Source organism: Danio aesculapii, chromosome 19, assembly GCF_903798145.1.
Source record: "Danio aesculapii chromosome 19, fDanAes4.1, whole genome shotgun sequence".
Taxonomy (NCBI): Eukaryota; Metazoa; Chordata; class Actinopteri; order Cypriniformes; family Danionidae; genus Danio; species Danio aesculapii.
The window spans coordinates 16,113,562-16,122,872 of NC_079453.1; the positions used below are offsets into that span (position 1 = coordinate 16,113,562).

At 41.6% G+C, this 9,311-nt stretch overlaps 1 pseudogene; it reads left to right on the forward strand.

Moving 5' to 3' along the window:
* Positions 1-7,249: 7,249 nt before the first annotated feature.
* Positions 7,250-9,097, forward strand: LOC130246546 (uncharacterized; annotated as a pseudogene).
* Positions 9,098-9,311: the final 214 nt, after the last annotated feature.

A 9,311-nucleotide genomic window follows, 5' to 3' on the forward strand; every position in this document is an offset into this window, starting at 1 on the left:
GGCGTTATGTTTGGAGAAAACCAGATGCCGCTCTTCACCAGGCTAATACCATCCCTACAGTGAAGCATGAAGGTGGCAGCCTCATGCTGTGGGGATGTTTTTCAGCAGCAGAAACTGGAAGACTAGTCAGGATAGAGGGAAAGATGAATGCAGCAATGTACAGAGACATCCTGAATGAAGACCTGCTTCAGAGTGCTCTTGACCTCAGACTGGGGCGACGGTTCAGTGAAGTTTAAACAACACTGAACTAAACTAAACTGAACTTAAACTCTGTAGTCTGGACTTTACTATAACTATGTTAAGCTGCTTAGACACAATCTATATTGTAAAAAGCGAATTGAATATTCAACAAGCATATGTAAATCACCAGACATGAACAAAGGGACATAAAAACTGGCTAGAAGACAACTAACTTCCCATTGGCTAACTCAGCCACTGTGTTTATGACATCAGCAATTCTATTTGAAGAAGGCATGACCAGTTCACACGCTCTTCTTTAACTCCTCTCTTCTTTAACTCCACTCCTCTCTTCATTCTGTCACCAGCCAAAATGGGCCTCACCCAGGCTTCGGCCTTCTCACTTTTCAGAGACTTTCAGCATCATACCAATCTTTATATTCTGGACATTTCCAACTGATAACCTCACTGGAATGCTGATCAACCAATCAGAATGGAGAAAAACCAGCAACAAATCATCAGAAGATTTCCAAGCCAGCACACACTGCGTAAGCCACTGACAAAACTATGAGAACTGTTATGAAACTCCACACGAGACAAGACCAAAAGAATGGTCAGGCACTAAAACAATACACTTTCTTATCTGAGAAGATCAGCTAGGAAACCAGTTGTTCAGGTTGTCTCGATCATGCATCCTAAGCCCCCTTTTTTGCCCTGGACTTTACCTTCTCCACCAGAGCAGCTCACTCACACTCCACACAGAATGTCACACAGAAGTTTTTAATCTTGTGTGTATCTTGTGGCTCTATATTCAGGTTTTGTGTCATTTTAAATGTCTCTGTGTGATTGGTAAAGTGGTCCTAATTTCAGTGTAATAGTTTAAAATCTCCCTTATATCAGTTAATTTGGGTTTTGACTTTGATAAGATCTTTGCCAGATGCTCCACTCCAGGGAAAATGGTCTTCACATCAACTCATGACCAGGCAAGAGTCTTGGTGAAGCTTTTATTGTCTTGAATTTATGATGATTTGAGTATTTAGGTGAAAGGTGCAGAAGTGTCTGTGGGATTCTGTAGCCAGGATACTCCGTTGCAGTATGTAAGTCTCTGAGCTCTGCATCAAGGCTTATATGCTGCAATGTATTTCTACAGGTAAGGCATTAATCTCTAACTCTTAAATGTATCTTTGAGTAATGAATATAGTATGATATAATCTAGGGGCGAAATCAAACTTTCTTTAGGAATGAGCAAGCATTGGGCGGCCTATTATTACTTAAAGGAAATTAGCTTATCCTTTATCTAAGAACCAGAACTGGCGAGGATGTGTCCGTGAGCAGATGTAACTGGCCAGCATACTGACTCTAAGCGACATCAGGAAAATGATGAACCATTAACTGAAAATAAGGATTTATTAGGTGTAGGAACTCAGCCATATTCTAAGCGGAGTTAAAACCAGCAGTCATGGAGGCCTCATTGCGCCCCCTTCGTCTCCTCCTTAATTAAGTATCGCCCAGAGCTTAATTCCAATATACACTCTTCTTTCCCCATTATAAGACAAAAGGACGTGTTGTAACCGCGGGTTAATAAGTAATGGCCCATCGGGAAAATCCGGCCATTTGGCCCCTCACATGACTATGTTAATAAACTTGCACCCAAAAGAAGAACGACACATGTGTGTCTCTTCAGTCGCGTGATCCTCCCCCTCCCCTCTTGCTGTAAAAGAAGATGGCATCAGCATTGTTTCGGTACAAAAAGCCAGCACGATTTTTGGACATTTCACATTTAAAAGTGTGTTTTGCTTTAATGTTTTATTGCTTATAGTTGTGTATGTTTTACTACGTATGTAAGCAAGTGTATTCACTATGAAGTGCATGTAAATGAAACATTGTTCAGCGGCTTTTGTTTGGTTTCATGAGGGGTTTCCACGCATAAACTTTGCGTTGCATGCTTCCCGTCTTTACAACACGCCTGCCGGACATCGCTCATGGAAGAACTACCTGTGTAAAGCCTGCATCTGTCCGCCGTTACATCACGACGGCAACGAGAACCCGTTCAAAGGATCTCAAGCTGCTTCTGTGTACGTTCGCCACTCACATGAACTCAGTCTGACAATGTTCTGCTCGTATAACCGCTTTCCCGGGAACACTCAGACGCAGCCCCATCCAGCAGTAGGGTTAGTCATTCAACTTCTCTGAACTCTTACTTCCTAAGTCTCGTAATTCTGCCTGAGCAGTCACTGGAGGAATTCCCATTCAACAAACTTCCCGCGTGCTGACGTCAAACTCTCTGTCACCTGGACAGGGAGTCCCACACTCCAGAAGACGAAGGAAAACCCTCTCCAACAAAGGACATCCCAGCCACGTCAACGCACTGCAACCAATCGGCTTCGCCGGAGTTTCCCTCAACCAGCTGACGAGTGTGACTGGTCATCAAAACGCAAGTAACACAAACAACTTTCACTCCTTGCTGAAGCTGGTGTTAAATTTAAGCAGTAAACCTTAGTCAGATTCTCTGCTTGGTGTTTTTCTCAGGTTGCAATGCTAAGAACTTAGCAAGTGCGAGACGTTTGGGACTCTTTGTTGTTCATCCTCAGTCATTCACTCATTCCAGAACTGTGTGTGTGTGTGTCTGTATGTTTGTCTTTTACGTAGAATAGTGTACTGTGTGTGTAGCTTAATAAACTTGTGTTTCATTTTAAGATCCTTGTCGGAGTTGTATGTGTTTAAAAGTTACTGCCTCAGCCATATGGTCTTGCTACCTTGCTTGAAGAAATACTGAAATCCTGTTTTATATTATTGTTGGCCACGTAATACTATAACATAGATCTACTAAAGCTAAAGTCGCGCTGCTTACTTCTATTAGGGTGGACCAATAGATGACGTAAGTGTACGTGTTAACCTGTTTCTGACTGTGAGTCAGTCATTTGAATCTTCTGATTCGAATCCCCGGAAATTAATATGAATTAATTTGAATTTATGAGCTAATTCTTAGAGTACCGGACACATTAGATGGTCCAGGCACTACATATAATGGTGGAGAATGCGGGCAGTAGCTTGAACTAACTTTCAAGCACATAAAACCCCTGAAACACATTGTCTCTATTTTTGACCATAAAGATAGATTAGAGGAAACAGAGTTTGCTACACATGTCATTACTTTGTCATTGTACCATGCGTTTTATTGCTTGACTCCATGCTGAAGTGTTGCTGAGAAAGTAAAACTGCATTTAAGTCGTCCGCCATAACAAACCGTGCACAAAAGTGCATTTAATTCTTTCGCCGAGATGAACAGCGCTGTAACTGCAATTAATTCATCCGCCGAGACGAACCAAGCACAAAACTGCAGTCTATTCGTCCGCCAAGACGAATAGTAAAGCCGCTTTGAGAGCGCAGAAAGAGGTGGATAAGCATATCCCTTATCTCTCCTCTTAAAAGGGCCTTATACAGTGTGATTCCTTATGCCGCGAGACTCCGGCTCTGAAATCAACTGTTTTTCTCCTGGCTACTGGGTTTAGAATAAATCAACCCAACTTTGCTGTTTTATTCGCTAAGGGTAGTGCATTAAAGAATGCAGTTGCTTAGATAACTGTGTTGTATTGTGGGAGAAAATATTTGTCTTGATCAAGTTTATGTGGTTGAATCCACAGCCGTGTTACTGTTTAAACAGACTCTAACACGTAGTGCCGAGATCCCGGATCTCACCTTAATCTCAGTTACCCTGTTGATTAAAGTTTTGCTCTGCACTGATTAACGTTAGATAAATGATCTGACCAGTGTGTGTGACCGCACAGCGAGGACCCGCGGCCTTCATAGTGTATTACACAGTAATCGCTAAAGCTGTATTCATTGGTCATTGATTATCAGAAGGATAGTATTCTGAATAGTGCTATTGTGCAGTGTGAAGAGTGTGGTGTTTGTAAACTGCTATTTTGCCACTTGGTGTTTGTTGCCATAGCAACGACCTTGATCCCGGAAGTCCCGAGGGACTCGACGGAACTTCAGTCATTCGCGCATGCGCAGCTCGCCAGCGCCGGCTTCAACTGAAAGTAAACAAAGCCTAGCACGAGGCTAAGCTAACCGACGCTAACGCGTCTCATTGAAGTATATGTGTGTTTAGTGATATCGAAGGCTAGCACAAAGCATTTGGTGGCCATTTGAAAGCATTGTATGGCCAACGTGAACTTTGATTAATGCTAGCGGATTTTCAATCTTTGATGTTTTCTCTTCATGCTTATCTTATGTTTCATCTCCTTTTCACATTTGGAAAATAAGTTGACAAGTGCTGAAGTTAATAAAGAGTGTACGATCTCACTGTTGATGTTAATCACATTTGTCTAAATGACTTTTGCCGCTATATTGGGCCCATGTCACCAGTCGGAACTCCTAAAAGCTGTTGGCCTTTTGGAAAACATACTATTGCTTAATCCCCTCATTAGAATGTTTCACGAGTGACATAAATGCTTTTATCGAAACTACTCAACATGTAAGAACGACCATTTCTTACCATGGTTGACTGGGAAGTCGATTTATAAGCATAGTGTTAAGTTTAATGATAACGTTTATTGTCCTTTAGACTTTAATGACTATTTCTCTTAGTTGAGTTGTGACCATCGTCACTGCTGTTGTGAAATTTCAATTTCATTTATAGTTGATGACGCTTGGCTGCCTTATCACAATAACAGTTATTGATTAATGAAATCAAATACATCCTGACCATTTAATCAACATCTAGGTACAACCATTTTCTATGATCATTGATTTACTGGCAATGTTTAATGATTAAAATAATCATATTGTTATATGTCTGGGAAGTTCAATTGCAAATCTCACTGAGTGATCTTGACAGCATCAATACTGCATATGTCTTATTTCAACCTTAGGTTGTTTGTTTATTTAGTTATAATAATAATAATCATTATTACTGTTATTATTATTATTATTCCTTTTTCACCTCTTGAATTGACCTTTTTCACCTCTGTTCATGAATAGTCCATTAGTCTCAGAGCTCAATAACAGTTTGTGATTAACTTAAATAATTTGATCCAGTTTAATGAAGTCTGGAAACCCATTTATGTGAGTTTAATTTAGATGTCAAATTGATTCTGTATTGTTTAATGATTGATTTTAATAATAATTGTTCTTCTTATACCTTATCATTACTCCATTGAGTATTAATGTCACTCAACATTGCTGTCTGGAAATTTTAATTTCATTAACAGCTCCATGATGTTTGGCTTCCTCTTTCAATAACAATTACTGATTAAATGTTAATCATAAAACACTTTGATAAATAATAACGCATAGGGGTTACCACTCTTGTTCCTTTTACTAATTTGGACTTTAAAATTTTTTAACTTAATTCAAAATTTTGATTATTAAATTTTAAGTTAAATCCATTATTTTATTTATTCCAGGTATATATTGGAACCCGTAGTGAATATCTCTTTTGGCTTTAGTCTAATTTACTGTAGGACTCAAATGGTCCATTGCATGTTCAAAAATTGACGGAGATCTGAATTGAAAATTAACAAGTTTAATTTTGAATGCAAGAAGTTAGAGAGTACAATTTCTGCGCAGGAGAGATGTACTACTGTATCAGCCTCTGCCCATGACACTGTCCTTCATACTTTTTATACTGTCTCTCACACACTATCTAAACCCAACCCTATTTGACTTATATGGTGTTGTCTTGACAGTTTGACCATTCAGCAACCAGATATTCCTCTTCCTGGTATCTGTGTATCTTCTCTTAACAGTTCACCTTTTAAGGCAAATGTTTCAGAGCACGTACACACAGCTTATACATCTTGTCACTCTCCATCACCCCCACCCAATCACAGGATGCTCTAGCATCCGGTAACATTTCTCTATACTTTGTGGACCTAATATAGCAGTTAACCCTTTATGTCTGCATTTCTTTGTAAATGTTTAGCAAAATCTAACAATAAAAAAAATGCTATCCTTCATTACTCAATTGCCTTAAATTAACTACAGCTTTGAGTTCCCATTGTTTTTCCAAGCCAGCTCAAGGACACAGTTTCCTTCCCTTTCTGGGTTTCAGGTTGATGCAATTGGACAGAGTAGTCTGTTGCACCCAATTGAGTTTATAAGGGCAATATCCTTCGGTTAGCTAAACCCAAATAAAAACTTACAAGCTTGTCATTACTTTGGCTAACTAGCTAACTTGATAACCCAATAAACCAACAATTTGGAATTATCCATTCGACAGCGCCACCACTTGGTCAATCTTAGTTTTTCCAGCAGAGAAAACTATCTTTTTGTCTTCTTTTCCCCTACTATCTTCTTTCGACTTGACTGCTGCTGCTATTTGAGGTATTGCACCTGTGAGAATCATAGAGCAGAGAATTTTAGGAACATTGGACAAATGTTTGGGAAACTTGAACACTGTATTGCTGAAGTTGAACTTGCCTGATTCTCACACTCATTCCCTCCTCATTGTGGAATCCTACCCATCAGAGCTAAAAGCAGGTCGTCAAGAAGATAAGCATCGTCAGTCGCTATTTTTAACACACATTCAGGGACAATTTATTTGGTGTGGTGTCAATCCTATTGATTTAAGAAACCAACACTGTTGTTGTTATCACAACTTCTCCTGTTTCATAGGAAATTTTAATAACAGCCGCAGTCCTGGTGATTGGAGACCCTAAAATTCAAAAGTTAGCTTAGGAGTATTCTTTTGTTTTAGATTGAGGGAAGCTAAATCATTGCTCTCTCTAGGAAAGTGCAAACACCGATCTTTACCCTATTCTTTACACTTCTTATCACTTTGTATTTCTCTGTTCCTTAGCTGTGCCAACTGTACGTGTTTACTGATTCTCCCCACAGAGTTTACTAGTTAGACGCACATCCAGCAGAGGACCACAGCCCAGAGAACGACATTCATCTAGAACACTCACACTAGAACATTGGTACACATTTAACTCCTCACACTTAATATTACACACTGACATTGTTGTTCCTCTTGTTCTGCTGTGTTTCGTTCTCTCTTTTCTATTCTCGTCCCATTTCAAGGTCAGTGTCAGATCGGTTCTAAGTCTCCCCCACTGCAACAAACATGGCCCGTACTAAAGACCCTGCTGGCCATTGGAAGAACTTAGAAGCATGGCTGAGTGTGGTAACAGACAGTTTCCTCCCTAAGGTCACCAAAAACCTGCAGCAACTGACCCAGGATCAGCTGGATGAGAACTTATCAAGCCTAATGTCGCAAGAACCAAGCCACAGCTACAGTCACAAAGACCTAGCCAAGATTACTGGAATGCTGAGTCACACTCTCATCGCCACCCTCAAGATAAGTGACAGGCATGCCAGCCAGCTCCAGCAAAAGCTGACACACAGACAACTTCGCATCGAGCAACTAGAACTGTAGGCTCGACAGCAAACTGAACTGTCCACCAAGACACACCAAGAGTTTGGGGAAGAGATAGATAAACTGCAAAAGAACCTAGCTGCTGCCACCCAAGAATTGGAGCGAGCCATAGCAAACCACGCTGATGCTACTAACAAGCTTGAAAATGCAGAACAGCTACTGGAAGAAGCAAAGGTTGAAGCAAGAGACCAAAAAGCCAAAAACAGAGCTCTTGAAACTCATCTAGATGAAGCGAGACATGAAGTCAACCGACTAACACAGGAACTGGACTACTTCAAAGAGGAGTCTGCCAGTGTCAAAGATGAACTTAAGTATGCCTACAAACTGCGACGTGAACCCGCCAAGGAAAGATATGCACTAGCCTCACCCTTGCCAGGCAGGACAGGATCCCCTGTACCTGAACTCGAACTCACACATAGTGAGAAAGATGAGGAACCAAGCCGAAGACGCTCACCAGCTCCTTCTGCACAGCCTGACCTCACCCCAAAGCGACGAGAGCCTGTGCTAGTCAATCACAGATCAGCGCACAGCATGGATCTCAAAGACCTCGATAAGCTGGCCAGGAACATTGGCAAGTTCACCCCAAGTGTGCCAGGTGGTCAGGAGATCCATGCCTATCTGCAAGACATTGATTTCCATCTGGAAATGAGACCCAAAGTCTCAGACAAAGATAGACTTTACCTGCTTCAGGCGCCATCCATCCAGCTCGTCCAAAGAATGACTACCTCCTACTCTAAAAAGCTCTCATCAAAGAATTTGCTGACCCCGAATTGGAGAGAGGACTGGTGGCTGCACTTGAGATGAAGCAAGGCCGTAACGAGCCCCCTCAAGCATACTACAGCCGGCTCAGACGAACTCAGAACTCGGAATGAACCCGAAATGGAAGAAGATCTGAACTTCAAGATTCTATTCCTGCGAAACCTCCATCCTGCTGTAAGCCACCATCTGGGAGTCCTTGCATGCCCACGAACAATGCAACAGTTACGAGATTTGGCACATAAAGCCTATGGTAAACAGAAGATGGCTTCAGAAAAGAGCGCCAAAACCACCACTATTCTGGCACTAGTCCAGAACTGGAACTAGAAGGTGCCCAACGTCCAGATAAAACCAAGCAGTCTGCTCAAGAGGGGAAGGCATCAGTACCCCACAGACAACTCTCATGCTGATGCTAGACCTAGACAGAGGAACAGTCGCTATGATGGACCCCCTGGACGAAAACGCACTCCTAAACATCACTGGGAGAGATCGTGGACTCAATCTACTTCATTCGGCAATCAAAGGAGAAAACGCTTGTCACAATCCAACAGTTCCTCCAAGGGACAACGACAAAACCATGGATCAATAAGCCCAAGGAGTCGACGAAAGCACTCACCCCGATTCTCCACTGACCGAACTCGATCTCAATCCCCACAAGAAGAAACTACCCCATCTGGCTTTGACCCTCAAGAAATGATGAGAATGATGATGAAAAAGTGCTTCCAATGCAAGGAGTACGACAGGAAGGGGAAAAATGAGGATAAACTGGATTCAGCCTGACTAGTCGTCAAACAAAGAAGCAGTGACCATCAACAGACCCCTGAGAATAGCACTGTACCTCCTTACTCTCAAAGAGCCATACCTGCAACTACCTTAAGTGAAACAGGAAATCTGTTTGAACGCCCAGCTATAGAGTTAAGCACTAACTCCACAGCTACTGCAGCAGATCACAGCAGCATCCCACAGACACCTGCTGATGAACTGCCACAAATTC